Consider the following 16,156-nt stretch of genomic DNA (forward strand, 5'->3'; position numbering starts at 1 on the left):
CGAGAGGGCTGTACAAGCAATGATCACACGCACGGCACAGCGGACACACCAGGAACCGCGGTGTTGGCCGTCGAATGGCGCAAGCTGCGCAGCATTTGTGCACCGCCGCCGTCAGTGTCAGCCAGTTTGCCGTGGCATACGGAGCTCCATCGCAGTCTTTAACACTGGTAGCATGCCGCGACAGCGTGGACGTGAACCGTATGTGCAGTTGACGGACTTTGAGCGAGGGCGTATAGTGGGCATGCGGGAGGCCGGGTGGACGTACCGCCGAATTGCTCAACACGTGGGGCGTGAGGTCTCCACAGTACATCGATGTTGACGCCAGTGGTCGGCGGAGGGTGCACGTGCCCGTCGACCTGGGACCGGACCGCAGCGACGCACGGATGCACGCCAAGACCGTAGGATCCTACGCAGTGCCGTAGGGGACCGCACCGCCACTTCCCAGCAAATTAGGGACACTGTTGCTCCTGGGGTATCGGCGAGGACCATTCGCAACCGTCTCCATGAAGCTGGGCTACGGTCCCGCACACCGTTAGGCCGTCTTCCGCTCACGCCCCAACATCGTGCAGCCCGCCTCCAGTGGTGTCGCGACAGGCGTGAATGGAGGGACGAATGGAGTCGTGTCGTCTTCAGCGATGAGAGTCGCTTCTGCCTTGGTGCCAATGATGGTCGTATGCGTGTTTGGCGCCGTGCAGGTGAGCGCCACAATCAGGACTGCATACGACCGAGGCACACAGGGCCAACACCCGGCATCATGGTGTGGGGATCGATCTCCTACACTGGCCGTACACCACTGGTGATCGTCGAGGGGTCGCTGAATAGTGCACGGTACATCCAAACCGTCATCGAACCCATCGTTCTAGCATTCCTAGACCGGCAAGGGAACTTGCTGTTCCAACAGGACAATGCACGTCCGCATGTATCCCGTGCCACCCAACGTGCTCTAGAAGGTGTAAGTCAACTACCCTGGCCAGCAAGATCTCCGGATCTGTCCCCCATTGAGCATGTTTGGGACTGGATGAAGCGTCGTCTCGCGCGGTCTGCACGTCCAGCACGAACGCTGGTCCAACTGAGGCGCCAGGTGGAAATGGCATGGCAAGCCGTTCCACAGGACTACATCCAGCATCTCTACGATCGTCTCCATGGGAGAATAGCAGCCTGCATTGCTGCGAAAGGTGGATATACACTGTACTAGTGCCGACATTGTGCATGCTCTGTTGCCTGTGTCTATGTGCCTGTGGTTCTGTCAGTGTGATAATGTGATGTATCTGACCCCAGGAATGTGTCAATAAAGTTTCCCCTTCCTGGGACAATGAATTCACGGTGTTCTTATTTCAATTTCCAGGAGTGTAGAAGGTAATTATTGGACGCAGTATTATCTTTCCAATATACCATGTTGTAGACTCAGATTTATCATCCTCTCCTGCATTATGAAATAGTTATTGCCTTATTGGAAGTTGTGTATTGGGAGCATATGATTCCGTTTTCGCTTTGTGACAATCTTATTCGTATTTGAGATTTTGAGGAACCATGTGTGCTTCGTGAATCAGTAGCATTCTTTTGAGAACGATATACATGCATATTTATAATATTTTTCCCCGAATTGTTTCGTCAAAAACAAGTCATAACATTTATTATCTTTACAATGCAGCTAGAAATTTCCACATCGCCATATTGTGCACACTTCTTGCCGCCGGCTTTGTCGCATAAATGCTCAGACTGCCATGCACAGTTAAATTAATTACTTACATTTTACGACTGCAAATAATTAGCAATAAATACTCCCTTTATTTGCATGATTTAGGTTTCAGATTTGGAAAGGTAAGTTGTCAGCTGCTGTTTTGCAAGACTGCTGATTTCTGAATATAACGTATTGCGACCTGATACATTAGTGAGGCATGCTGAGAAATACATGTTAGTGACGAGCTTTCTAACTGCCGTACTAGGAGGAGTTCGTGTCATGAAGTGTTCTGATCTGAGGTAGTTCGAGCAAGTAGTGGTGCCACTATTCTTTCAAGTTGAGGTTAAGTGAATACACGCAAGTGGGGACATCCTCATTTGCACTGCCTGGGTATTTAAGCCAAAACCAACACACTTTCTCTCACCATGGGACTGGGAACGGGTAGACATGAATTCAGCTGCACATCAACTAGATTATTTAAGCAAATAACGGTGAAACAGTCCAATAAATTTGAATGTCTTAATTGTGAACAAGGGACTGACTGGTCAAGCAGCATTCAGCGTACTGTGATCAACTTCTTCCATAAGGAACTTGACGAAGCCACCATATCAGCGCTTAATCTGAAGACTGCCAATTGCCCAAGATTATCAGCGGAGTGGAACAAGCAGTGCGGCATCATCTTCAGGAAGCAGCAGATGAGGTAAGGCTTCTTACTAGCTGAATCCTAACGACAGATAAGTTCCTAAGTCCAATACTAGCAGGCTGGAAAAACAAGAACTGAAACTGTTGAACAAAGATGAAGAATTAGTTTTCCTACCGGCCGACGAGAGGAATGCTACAGTTATCCTCAATGCAACTGATTATCGTAATAAAATGTGTCTGTTACTGGACGATTACACTTAGCACATTCTTAAACCAGATCCCTCACTGGCACCGAGCAAGAAGACAGTGGAGTTACTAAAGCACCCAAGCGTCACTGAGAAAAATGTGGAGAATTGGAAGCCAAGAGGATCCAGGCCACCCTGGTTGTATGGTCTGTGTAAAATACACAAAGAAGTATTCCACCTAGATCAACTGTGAGTGCTGTCGGTTCTCCAGTCAATCATCTCAGAAGAAATAGTTAATCAGGCCGTGATGTTACATCGACGATGTTGTGGACACCAAGACACAATATTGTTCAACGCAGCCGGAAGGACCGACACACGGCGAGGCTTTTATTCTGTATACAACAACTAGTTAAATAGGTAAGATCCTAAATAGACAAGTAATCAGATAGATCATTGCCTCACCTGTTGTTGTTGTGGTCTTCAGTCCTGAGACTGGTTTGATGCAGCTCTCCATGCTACTCTATCCTGTGCAAGCTTCTTCATCTCCCAGTACTTACTGCAACCTACATCCTTCTGAATCTGTTTAGTGTATTCATCTCTTGGTCTCCCTCTACGATTTTTACCCTCCACGCTGCCCTCCAGTACTAAATTGGTGATCCCTTGATGCCTCAGAACATGTCCTACCAACCGATCCCTTCTTCTGGTCAAGTTGTGCCACAACCTTCTCTTCTCCCCAATCCTATTCAATACTTTCTCATTAGTTATGTAATCTACCCATCTAATCTTCAGCATTCTTCTATAGCACCACATTTCGAAAGCTTCTATTCTCTTCTTGTCCAAACTATTTATCGTCCATGTTTCACTTCCATACGTGGCTACACTCCATACAAATACTTTCAGAAACGACTTCCTGACACTTCAATCTATACTCGATGTTAACAAATTTCTCTTCTTCAGAAACGCTTTCCTTGCCTTTGCCAGTCTACATTTTATATCTTCTCTACTTCAACCATCATCAGTTATTTTGCTCCCCAAATAGCAAAACTCCTTTACTACTTTAAGTGTCTGATTTCCTAATCTAATTCCCACAGCATCACCCGATTTAATTCGACTACATTCCATTATCCTCGTTTTGCTTTTGTTGATGTTCATCTTATATCCTCCTTTCAAGACACTGTCCATTCCATTCAACTGCCCTTCCAAGTCCTTTGCTGTCTCTGACAGAATTACAATGTCATCGGCGAACCTCAAAGTTTTTTTTTTCTTCTTCATGGATTTTAATACCTACTCCGAATTTTTCTTTTGTTTCCTTTACTGCTTGCTCAATATACAGATTGAATAACATTGGGGAGAGGCTACAGCCCTGTCTCACTCCCTTCCCAATCACTGCTTCCCTTTCATACCCCTCGACTCTTATAGCTGCCATCTGGTTTCTGTACAAATTGTAATTAGCCTTTCGCTCCCTGTATTTTACCCCTACCACCTTTAGAATTTGGAAGAGAGTATTCCAGTCAACATTGTCAAAAGCTTTCTCTAAGTCTACAAATGCTAGAAACGTAAGTTTGCCTTTCCTTAATCTTAGATCGTTAAAAATAATCTCGGAGTGAGAGTACAAGGGACTTATACTAGTCCTTGTGAGCGTCGCAGCAGTTACATTGGGGCAGATTATATAGATTATTTCCAATCTCAATGCTGAACATCAACGTCACGTTAAATACCATATTATTGAAATATGAGCCATGCCCGAACACTCCCTGTAAAAGAAGGCCAAAACTGTATTTGAACACAATGGAATTCTGACCCACCCTTGAACTAAAAGAACTCTGTGATCAGAAGTGTCACTAGACTGCGTGATAAAAGCTTTAATAGAGACACCGGCCATGTACTTATCAGCGCATGGAAGCGACCACTTAATGAAGAAAGAGCACACAGGATGACTTCTCGTAGTTTATCGCCTGATGTGAGTGATTGCGCTGCAAGTGAAGCTGGATGGACAGTACAGCCATAATCTATGCATGTACAGGGCGCTATCTCAGTATGTGCCATTTCGATTATGTCGTCATGATGTAATCGAGCCAATCAGATGTCCTTTGGGGATAAAAGTGGGAGCCGCGCCACTTTCACAACAGACAGACTTAGACCCTGTCGGCGAAAGCTTTGTGTTGGGTTGAATTTGATGCAGCAAGTAAACCGAGAACTGCAAAAGACTCCGTCCCCAAATAATGTATGTTAGTGATATGGACTAGGTTCATACATTGCCTGCAGTTTTTATTTTCTGACGCATTTGTGACCAGGCAAAAGGAGAGAAGTTGTATATAAGGACTACAGAACGAGGAATTGTTGTTGGGAGAAAATTATATGCGCGCACTAAAAAACAGAAACAAGAAATGCTAATTACACTTTTATGCATAGTACTAATAGTATTATTTTTTGTATACTAATCTGATGTAGACTTCTTTTTTCTTTTCTTTTTCTCTTTCGCTGCCTAGAGAAATTTATTTGTACGAGTATTTGTACTTGTATTAGGAATTATATGAGGATTACTCTTGTGCTAGTTTCCTGTAATGACATTCTTTATTTAATTTTATTAACCGTATCTGCATATGTTGGATTGGATAAACAAATGAATTCCACAAAAAAAATCATTTTTTATTTGTGTTAGAAATATTTTATTATGAGAAGTTTGAGAGCACATCGCATGATAAAATGGGGGCACATGTGATAATGCTATTATAACCCGATACACTTTTTTCTTTCTACTTTCTTTTGTTTTCACAACGAACTTAGAACTGAAATCGATAGAGCCTCTCTAGGGTACAATTCAGAATAAAATTTAAGATACATTCCGTACTGATTATTCTCTCTTCTTGGTATTTACTTCTTTTTTCTGATAGTTTGTGATGAAGTTTGATTTCTCTCTTCATTTCAGGGCCTTTTCTATTACTTTCATATGCAAAATATTATGTGGCCTAATTTAAAGTTATTGTGATACATAAAGTACCATCTAGATAGTTCATTGTACAGCCACCACCAAATGATATAATCCAGTTCGTAATCACTGCTCTCAAAACACGAACGACTTTCAAAATCCCCACATCCTGTGACAAGAAACACTTAAAGCCCATCCCGTATTTCACCTTCATTTCACAGCCACACGCTCCTAAAACTACTCCCATTTCGGTTTCTCACGTCTACACACCCTTTTCTAGCCCCATTCTCATACCACCCCACGTAACCTCGCTAACCTACTGCACACACTTTCCACCATAAGCACAGCCACATGCTATTCCAAGAGTCCAAACTTCGTTGTACACCCTTGAAATATTCACTACCCCAACCCAATTCTCACCCCAGCTCACTAGATAAATCCCTCCTCTTTTTTCCATGTGAATATTTGCACACACATCAAAAAAGTTTTGCATCGCCTCGGTTCCGAGAGTTCCGGAACCTGTATATAAAATTGGAATAAAGATCAACATAAACATCATTTCCGCCGCCCTTTTTATTGATCATGAAAACCACACATTGCATGTTGTACCAACATACAGCGAGACCTTGAGAGGTGATGGTCCAGACTACTGTACACACCGGTACCTCTAATACCCTGTAGCACGCCCTCTTACACTGATGCAGGCCTGTATTCGTCGTGGCATACTATCCACAAGTACATCAAGGTACTTTTGCTCCAGATTGTCTCACTCCTCAACGGCGATTCGGTGTAGATCTCTCAGAGTGGTTGGTGGGTCACGTCGTCCATAAACAGACCCCTTCAATATATCCCAGGCATGTTTGATAGGATTCATATCTGGAGAACATGCTGGCCACTCTAATCGAGCAATATCGTTATCCTGAAGGAAGGCATTCACAAGAGGTGCACGATGGGGGCGCGAATTGTCGTCCACGAAGACGAATTCCTCGGCAATATGCTGCCGATATGGTTGCATTATCGGTCGAAGGATGGAATTCACGCATCGTACAGCCGTTACGGCGCCTTCCATGACCACCAGCGGCGTACGTCGGCCACACATAATGTCACCCCAAAACAGCAGGGAACCTCCACCTTGCTGCACTCGCTGGACAGTGTGTCTAAGGCGTTCAGCCTGTCTAGGTTGCCTCCAAACACGTCTCCGACTATTGTCTGGTTGAAGGCATACGCTACACTCATCAGTGAAGAGAACGTGATGGCAATCCTGAGCGGTCCATTCGGCATGTTGGGCGCGTCTGTACCTTGCTGCCTGGTGTCCGTGGTTGCAAACGTGGATCTCGCGATGGATATCGAGAGTGAAGTTGCGATTCATGCAGTCTATTGTGCACAGTTTGAGTCGTAACACGACATCCTGTGGCTGCACGAAATGCATCATTCAACATGGTGGTCTTGCTGTCAGGGTTCCCCCGAGCCATAATCCGTAGATAGCAGTCACCACTGCAGTAGTAGCCCTTGGGCGGCCTCAGCGAGGCATGTCATCGGCAATTCCTGTCTCTTTGTATCTCCTCCATGTCCGAACAACATCGCTTTGGTTCACTGCGAGACCCCTGGACGCTTCCCTTGTTGAGAGCCGTGCCTGGCACAAAGTAACAATGCGGACGCTATCGAAGCGTGGTATTGACCATCTAGGCAAGGTTGAGCTACAGACAACACGAGCCGTGTACCTCCTTCCTGGTGGGATGACTGGAACTGATCGGCTGTCGGAACCCGTCCGTCTAATAGGCGCTGCTCATGCATGGTTGTTTGCATCTTTGGGAGGATTTAGTGACATCTCTGAACAGTCAAAGGGACTATGCCTGTGATACAACATCCACAGTCAACGTCTATCTTCAGGAGTTCTGGGAACTGTAATGATGAAAAACTTTTTTTGATGTGTAACTTCAAGGTGGAAGGGAATCTAAAAACTAGCAAGACTGGAGGACAGAGACGGGGACAGCGAATAGGTGGCATTAGGCGGCACGTACGGAGATAGTTGGAGCATTTGCGATAAACACTGACACAGGGTGGCGCAATGGCTAACGCGACTGCCCACTAGGCAGGAGATCCCGGTTTAAGTCCCGCTCCGGCACACATTCTCATTACTGCTGATTCCACATAAAATCCCAATGCAGCTGATATCATTAGTTCCTTCCCTTTCCTTTCTCCCCCTTCCACCTTCAATTTAAATAACATCAGTTAATAAAATTCTCTTGTAACTTTATATTCAACTTTACTGTAATCTATAGGTATACCGCTGAAGAACATATACTTAGCTGCTACCAGGCAGAGCCCTTTGGTGGAATGAGAACACTGACGGCCTTGTAGATGTCATGTAACAAACTTTAAATTGGCAAAACGAGTACTACATGCTTGCACGTCGAAATACACTCATGCTCATAAATTAAGGATAATTGCAGAATGTGGTTCCACACAACGTGGCACTACACAAACTGGTGCTAGGAACATAGGCACATAGGAAACACACACGACACAGATCTGTAAGTCCACGGTATTGGCGATAAGTTGAGAAAACCGTCCCGAAACACATGTTCTACAAAACGCATGTACCCCGACATCAAGATGGAATATGATCACCATGCACACGTACACAGGCCGCACAACGAGTTGGCATCCTCTGGATCAGGTGGTCGAGCAGCTGCTGGGGTATAGCCTCCCATTCTTGCACCAGTGCCTGTCGGAGCTCCTGAAGTGTCGTAGGAGTTTGAAGACGTGCAGCGATACATCGACCGAGAGCATCCCAGACGTGCCCGATGGGGTTTAGGTCTGGAGAACAGGCAGGCCACTCCATTCGCCTGATATCTTCTGTTTCAAGTTACTCTTCCACGATGGCAGGTCGGTGGGGCCGTGCGTTATAATCTATCAGGAGGAAGGTGGGACCCACTGTACCCCTGAAACGGCGAACATACTGGTGCAAAATTACGTCCCGATACACCTGACCTGTTAAAGTTCCTCTATCAAAGACATGTAGGGGTGTACGCGCACCAATCATAATCTCACCCCACACCGACAAACAACGACCTCCATACAGGTCCATTTGAAGGACATTAAGGGGTTTGTTCACGCCAGATGAAAACCGAGCGAGAATCACTGTTCAGACTATACATGGATTCATTCGTGGACATAACATGGAACCACTGTTCCAATGAACATGTACTGTGCTCTTGACAGCAGGTTTTACGGGCTCTCCTGTGACCAGGGGTCAGTGGAATGCACCTTACAGGTCTTCAGGCGAATAAACCATGTCTGTTCAGTCGTCTGTAGACTGTGTGTCTGGAGACAGCTGTTCCAGTGGCTGCGGTAAGGTCCCGAGCAAGGCTGCTGCAGTACTCCTTGGCCATCTGCGGGCACTTATGGTGAAATATCGGTATTCTTGTGATGTTGTACACTGTGGACGTCCCGTACTGTAGTGCCTGGACTCGTTTCCTGTCTGCTGGAATCGTTGCCAAAATCCTGAGATCACACTTTGTGGCACACGGAGGGCCCGTGCTACGACCTACTGTGTTTGACCAGCCTCCAGTCAGCCTACCCCTCATAATGTCATCAATAGGTGTTCTTTGAGCCATTTTCAACACACAGTCACCATTATCACGTCTGAAAACGTCTGCACACTTACTCGCTGCACCGTACTCTGACATGCACCAACACACCTCTGCGTATGTGGACTGCTGCCAGCGCCACCGTGCGACGACTGCAGGTCAAATGCACCGCAAGATCATACCCCCAGGTGATTTAAAACCGCAAACTGCCGACCAAAGCGTTGTTTCACCATGTATCAGCAATATCCTTAATTTATGAGCATGAGTGTAGTTCTAATCTCAGCGCAGCCACACATGTTAGTTAGAATTAACACCAATCAAAAATGTTTCTAAGGAAAGATTACACAGTGTGATTTTCATTCGGAAATAGTATTTAAATCTTGGTTGTCTTTGATGACATCGTTTTATGTCTTTTGTAAGAAGGAAAATCGTTATCAGTACTTGTTAAATTCGACATCTAGAAGATTGAGGCCTATGGAAAGTATGGTTTATCGTTCTGCGAAATTGCTTGTGGGTAGGTCGGGATCCGGGGTCTGTCTTGCGAACATTGGCGACTACACATCGTCTTTCCAATGAGTCTTAGTTCTCTGCACTGCATCCCTATGGACATGTCTGTATGGGGAGGCTCCGAAGACAATGAAAGTTCTCAGATGCATTCGCCACCATCATATGGACCCAGCAACAAGCATGATAGTATGGGATGCCATTGGTTACACATCACGATCACCTCTAGTTCATGAAGACGGTAATTTAGACAGGAGGCTTAAATTTTTGACATGTTAAGGCCAGTATCTATGCCCTGTCTTCTAGATCTCTGTGACTTTAACATTGAACAAGTTAACACAAGACTGTATGTTGTCTATGCTATCCTGGCCAGCACCATCTCCAAATCTTCCAGCCACTGAAAACATTTGTTCATGGATTGCTGAGAGACTGCTATATCACCACTTGGCAGCAACTGTGATAAATGAACTTTAGCATACAGCTGAAGCAGCAGGAAATGACGCACCCATATCTGTATATGGTGTCCGTTCTTTCGGACATGTCTAAAGAAACCGACACCACATATACAGGGTGGTCCAATTGATCGTGTCAGGGCCAAATATCTCACGAAATAAGCGTCAGACGAAAAAACTACAAAGAACGAAACTTCTCTAGCTTGAAGGGGGAAATCAGATGACGCTATGGTTGGCCGGCTAGATGGCGCTGTCATAGGTCAAACATATATCAACTGCGTTTTTTAAAATAGGAACCCCCATTTTTTATTACATATACGTATAGTACGTAAAGAAATACGAATGTTTTAGTTGGACCACTTTTTTCGATTTGTGATAGATGGCGCTGTAATAGTCACAAACATGTAAGTACGTGGTATCACGTAACATTCCGCCAGTGCGGACGGTGTTTGCTTCGTGATACATTACCCGTGTTAAAATGGACCGTTTACCTATTGCGGAAAAGGTCGATGTCGTGTTGATGTACGGCTATTGTGATCAATATGGCAAACGGGCTTGTGCTATGTATGCTGCTCGGTATCCTGGACGACATCATCCAAGTGTCCGAACCATTCGCCGGATAGTTACGTTATTTAAGGATACAGGAAGTGTTCAGCCACATGTGAAACGTCAACCACGACCTGCAACAAATGATTATGCCCAAGTAGGTGTTTCAGCTGCTGTCGCGGCTATTCCGCACATCAGTAGCAGACAAATTGCGCGAGAATCGGGAATCTCTCAAAAACATCGTTGTGGAGAATGTTAAATCAACATCGATTGCACCCGTACCATATTTCTATGCACCAGGCATTGCATGGCAACGACTTTGAACGTCGTGGACAGTTCTGCCACTGAGCACAAAAGAAATTACGGGACGATGACAGATTTTTTGCACGCGTTCTATTTAGCGACGAAGCGTCATTCACCAACAGCGGTAACGTAAACCGGCATAATATGCACTATTGGGTAACGGAAAATCCACGATGGCTGCGACAAGTGAAACATCACCTTGGCGGGTTAATGTATGGTGCGGCACTATGGGAGGAAGGATAATTGGCCCCCATTTTATCGATGGCAATCTAAATGGTGCAATGTATGCTGATTTCCTACGTAATGTTCTACCGATGTTACTACAAGATGTTTCACTGCATGACAGAATGGCGATGTACTTCCAACATGATGCATGTCCGGCACAAAGATCGCGTGCGGTTGAAGCGGTATTGAATACCATATTTCATAACAGGTGGATTGGTCGTCGAAGCACCATACCATGGCCATGGCCCACACGTTCACCGGATCTGATGTCCCCGGATTTCTTTCTGTGGGGAAAGTTGAAGGATATTTGCTATCGTGATCCACCGACAACGCCTGACAACATGCGTCAGCGCATTGTCAATGCATGTGCGAACGTTACGGAAGGCGAACTACTCGCCATTGAGAAGAATGTCGTAACACGTATTGCCAAATGCATTGAGGTTGATGGACTTTATTTTGAGCATTTATTGCATTAATGTGGTATTTACAGGTAATCACGCTGTAACAGCGTGCCTTCTCAGAAGTGATAAGTTCACAAAGGTACATGTATCACATTGGAACAATCAAAGTAGAATGTTCAAACGTACCTACGGTCTGTATTTTAATTTAAAAAACCTACCTGTTACCAACTGTTCGTTTAAAATTGTGAGCCATATGTTTGCGACTATTACAGCGCCATCTACCACAAATCGAAAAAAGTAGTCCAACTAAAACATTCGTATTTCTTTACGTACTACACGAATATGTAATAAAAATGGGGGTTCGCATTTAAGAAAACGCAGCTGATACCCGTTTGGCCTTTGGCAGCGCCATCTAGCGGGCCAACCATAGCGCCATTTGGTTTCCCCCTTGAAGCTAGAGAAGTTTTGTTCTTTGTAGTTTTTTCGTCTGACGCTTATTTCGTGAGATATTTGGCCCGGTCACGATCAATTGGACCACCCTGTATAATTGCCCCCCTGCTAGTTGCGCAGTCTACCGCGCTGCTCCCCGAGCGGGAAGGCGTGCCCGGCGCATTAGTGTCGAGGTCCGGTGTGCCGGCCAGCCTGCGTGTGGATGGTTTTTAAGGCGGTTTGCCATCTACCTCGGCGATTGCGGGCTGGTTCCCCTTATTCCTCCTCAGTTACACTATGTCGGCGATTGCTGCGCAAACACAGTCTCCATGTACGTGTATACCCCCATTACTCTACCACGCAAACATTTGGGATTGCATTCGTCTGGTATGAGACGTCCCCGGTGGAGGGGGGGCGGGGGGGCGGGGTGTCCACTGGGGTCGAACGGCACAATAATCCCTGCGGCTTGTTGTGGGGCTGTGAACCACTCTGGGCTACGGTGGGACGAAGTCTCTCCATCGTTTCTAGGTCCCCAGTTTAAATACACAGTACACATATATAATTAAGGCGATAACGGCCAATGATTCCTTCAGTGCAGATGGACATCAAGCTCGAACTGTTATGGGAATCGGCGAGAAGCCGCGAGTAATGAGTCTAACGAACAGGGGCTCTACATCAGTAGTGTGTGGTATAAGTTGAGGATTTGACTCTAACAGGGTAGTCCTTGGAGCTGTGGTGATCACTGTGTCCAGATGACGTAGTGGTCAGCGCATATCCCTAATAGGCAAGAGAACTGTGTCCGAATCCTGGTCCGGAACAAATTTTCAAATTGCCCTATTAATGTAAATAAATACCCACTGTCTTTAATTCCTTTGTGCGTCGTACCCATATCCGTCATCCTTGTGCAGTCGACTAGCTGGACACCTAGGTTAGAGCCACTATAGCTAACAGACGTGGCATCCTCTTGTAGCAAATTTCGCACCCTGTAAATCTCCAAATTATATCTCCAATTCACATACAAATAATGTACTGTTCCCACTATACTGCATATGCATGATTAGAAAGTTTCATTATCTGCCATCCTTCCTGGTGTTGCAATTTTAATGGCTACAATTATAAAAATAAAAGAAAAATTGGTCAATTGCGACTAGTTCTCGCGCTCTGAGGCTTCCATTCAAACTTAATTTTGTGTACTGTTACTTCATCCACCTGGGCAATCAAGAATCGCGAAGACTTTTGCCAGTTATAAATGTCGATACTGGTAGGACATCAATCCCGACAATTCCAAGTGTATCGGGAATGTTTCAATGTCAAATTTTAAGATTATATTTTTTGTGTGTTTTTGCATCTGTTACTGTAATTTCTGAGGTAAAGGAGTCTTAAGAGACAAACTGAGAGCCAGATATGAAATATCAAAAAATTTTTGTTTCATACAATTACAAATTAATAATTTTCGGATTTTTTTCCTTACTTGTACTGTGAAACCTTGCATCTTGCCAATTTTCCTGATTTTAGGTCAACGGGAATTACCCCATAGGTATTGCTGAGGGAGTTTACGACTATCAAAATATGTGACATAATTTACCATATTTTTTGATTGTACTGACTTAGGAAGTTGTATTTTTTACATCCTCAATTGACCATATGGATGGTTTTCATATATTTTCTGACATTGTAAATAATTTACCTTTACTGTACTCGGACAAATATGCATGAGTGCGCTGCTCGAGTAATGGATAAGATCCTTGACTCTGTGTTTGATGTAATACCTATGGTACGGCTGGTTGCGGGTCAGTTGTGCAGTGTTGGGGCATCCTTATTAGAGGCGCAGTAGCGAACAGTTAACTTTACAAAAAGAGAAGGAGATCTGATGTTTGTGAATCTTGGAGAAATTATCTGGAATACTTCAATATGGAGATGAAAAATTATTTTCAAAGCTATTTTACTGATTGTATTGAGAGAATATTTTTGGAGTAATATTCCAAGGTAATGTATGCATGCGTAAGAATGAAACGTTTGTTTCTCAGTACTATCAACTGAAGGATAACAAACAATATTCATGATTTTTGTTAATTTCCTCTCCTTATTTTCATTATGTCATTAATTACCTAATTGGTTGAATTGTCTTTAATGTTTGTAATGAGAAAATTTCATAATTGTTAGTCTTCTTATGTTGTACAGTATTTTTTGACAATAATCAAAGTTCAGTTATTCAAGAACGATTTTCTTTAAAGTGAAACCCTCTTCCATCATTCTTAAAAAGTTTTGAGTATTTTGTCGTGTGTACATTGCACCCTGTGCCACACACACTGTCACAGGTTGTTTCTGAAAAGCGAAGAAAAATTTAGGTTAGATTATATTCTTTGGCTGCTGCATTGGCTGGTTTCTACTGGCTTTCGAGAATGTCAGTACCGTAAACACGAAATAACACACTAAGCAAGAGTTAAGTTACATTTCTTTCAAGAGAGATATTACTTTGCATCCTTTTGAGCAAAGATTAAGTTCTCAGAATTTTCGAGCGTTGTACTAAGTAACCAGATTAATTTACAGTGAAGAGTGAAAGTAATACTAAACAGTTATTTTCTTCCATTTTGAGCAATATTTTATTTCGTGGATAATTCAGGTCAGACACTGCTCTTCATGTTACGTAGCTTTCATAATGTTGTTCAGTACAAGTTAAATACTTTTCACTGAGGAGAGAATTAGTTTCTTTTGGCATTTAATTAGACTCTGTGTCTTTATTTCAAATTCAGCAATTCATTAAGATTTAAGTTTTGTTTCACGACACTGTTCACATGCGGAACACAGGGCCAACCATCATTTAGTTTTGCTCAGCAGCTGAATACGGTATCTAAAGTATAAGTCATACGAATGGAGGAAGTTTTTGGAAAAAGAATATTCAGTAAGCTTACAGACAAACCTTAGCATACAACACAAATTTCAGCTTGATACGTCTATCCGTGCCTTTAAAAATAAAAATAAAAATAAAATAAAAAAGAGCCTCTTAACAGACAGAAAGGTAGACAGGCAGGCGGATAACAGATATTTTTTCGTGTGGCATAAGCTCAGATTAACGATTTCCGGATTTTTCCCTTTCCTTGAACTGTTAAACCTTGTGTCTTTCCAAATTTCATGGTTCTAGATCAACGGGAAGTATTGATGAGTGGTTTTACGAGTATCAAAATTTGTGGCATAGATTGCCGTATCTTTCGATTGCACCGACTTAGAAGGATGCAGTCCTTACACGGGCAATGGACCATAGACCTTAGTATGTGACATATATTTCAACTTGATACAACTACCCATTCCTGAGAAAAATGGGTCTTAACAGTCGGACATACAGACGGACAATAAAGCGATCGTACACTGAAGCGCCAAGGAAACTGATATACGTAAGCGTATTCAAATACAGAGATATGTAAACAGCAGACTAAAGCGCTGCACTCGGCAACGACTATATAAAACAGCAAGTGTCTGGCGCAGTTGTTAGATCGGTTACTGCTGCTGCAATGGCAAGTATCAAGACTTAAGTGAGTTTGAACGTGGTGTTATAGTCGGCGCACGAGCGATGGGACACAGCATCTCTGAGGTAGCGATGAAGTGGAGATTTTCTCGTACGACCATTTCGCGAATGTACCGTGATTACCAGGAATCGAATGAAACAACAAATCTCCGACATCGCTGCGGCCGGAAGAAGATCCTGTGAGAACGGGACTAACGATGGCTGAAGAGAATCGTTCAACGTGACGGAAGTGCATCCCTTCCGCAAACTGCTGCAGATTTCAGTGCTGGACCATCAACAAGTGTCAGCATGCTAACCATTCAACGAAACTTCATCGACTATGGTTTTCGGAGCCGAAAACCCTCTTGTGTACTTTTGATGACTGCATGACACAAAGCTTAACTCCCACATTGGCCTGTTGGTGACCGGGAACATGTCGCCTGGCCAGCTCAAATTGTATCGAGCAGATGGATGCGGGTGGGTGTGGAGACAACCTCATGAATCCATGGATCCTGGACGACAGCAGGAGACTGTTCAAGCTGGTGGAGGCTCTGTAATGGTGTGGGGCATGTGCAGTTAGAATGATATGGGACCCCTGATAGGTCTAGATACGACTCTGACAGGTGACATGTACGTAAGCATCCTCTCTGGTCACCTACATCCATTCATGTTCGCTGTGCAAATCCAGCCGGACATTGCGACACCCCACACCTCCAGAATTGCTACCGAGTGGCTCCAGGAACACATTTCTAAGTCTAAACACT

At 44.2% G+C, this 16,156-nt stretch overlaps 1 protein-coding gene across 2 annotated transcripts in view; it reads right to left on the reverse strand.

Annotated features, from left to right (window-relative positions):
* The window catches only part of LOC126259943 (gustatory and odorant receptor 24-like), a 184,831-nt gene that overhangs the window by 56,210 nt on the left and 112,465 nt on the right, over positions 1–16,156 (reverse strand). The window lies entirely within an intron of this gene.

Source organism: Schistocerca nitens, chromosome 5 (genome assembly GCF_023898315.1).
Source record: "Schistocerca nitens isolate TAMUIC-IGC-003100 chromosome 5, iqSchNite1.1, whole genome shotgun sequence".
In the NCBI taxonomy this organism is placed as follows: Eukaryota; Metazoa; Arthropoda; class Insecta; order Orthoptera; family Acrididae; genus Schistocerca; species Schistocerca nitens.